The sequence below is a fragment of the Egretta garzetta genome, unplaced genomic scaffold, assembly GCF_000687185.1.
Source record: "Egretta garzetta isolate BGI_Z169 unplaced genomic scaffold, ASM68718v1 scaffold881, whole genome shotgun sequence".
In the NCBI taxonomy this organism is placed as follows: Eukaryota; Metazoa; Chordata; class Aves; order Pelecaniformes; family Ardeidae; genus Egretta; species Egretta garzetta.
This window is the reverse complement of record NW_009258638.1, coordinates 4,971-5,512: the sequence shown is the minus strand read 5'-3', so window position 1 is coordinate 5,512 and position 542 is coordinate 4,971.

Below are 542 nucleotides of genomic sequence, written 5' to 3'. Positions count from 1 at the left end.
GACGCCTTTTCTCTCCATCGTTCCCCTGGATATGGCTCTCTGGACACCTCTCTGTCACTCTCACCTGGTTATAAGACAACAAGTAAGCAGCCTCAGGGGAGAAGGTGGGGACGCTGGTGCTGCCACTGCTCCTCCCTGGACACCCACAGCACCAGGAACAGCCCTGAGAGGTTGAACTCTGGCTGCCTGTGGTGTCTGCATGCTGGTTGACATGCAGGAAGGTCCTGGAGAGGAAGCTTGGGTTTGAGACACATGCACGGGAAGGCAAAAAAAAAAGACTGTGTCATGTCACTACACTGCACATCTCTGTATTTCACTGCAGATCTCTGTATTTGTACAGCATTTGGCCCCAGTGCCTAAAGAATGGTTGGCTGAGTCTGACCTAGTGGATTGGGTTTGTGTGGCAAGGTCTTGGTAGTGGGGGGCGGCTACAGGGCTGGCTGCTGTGAGAAGCTGCTAGAAGTTTTCCCCGTGTCCGCCGCTGGCCAAGGCCAAGCCAATCAGTGACGGTGGAAGTGCCTCTGGGATAACATATTTAAGAA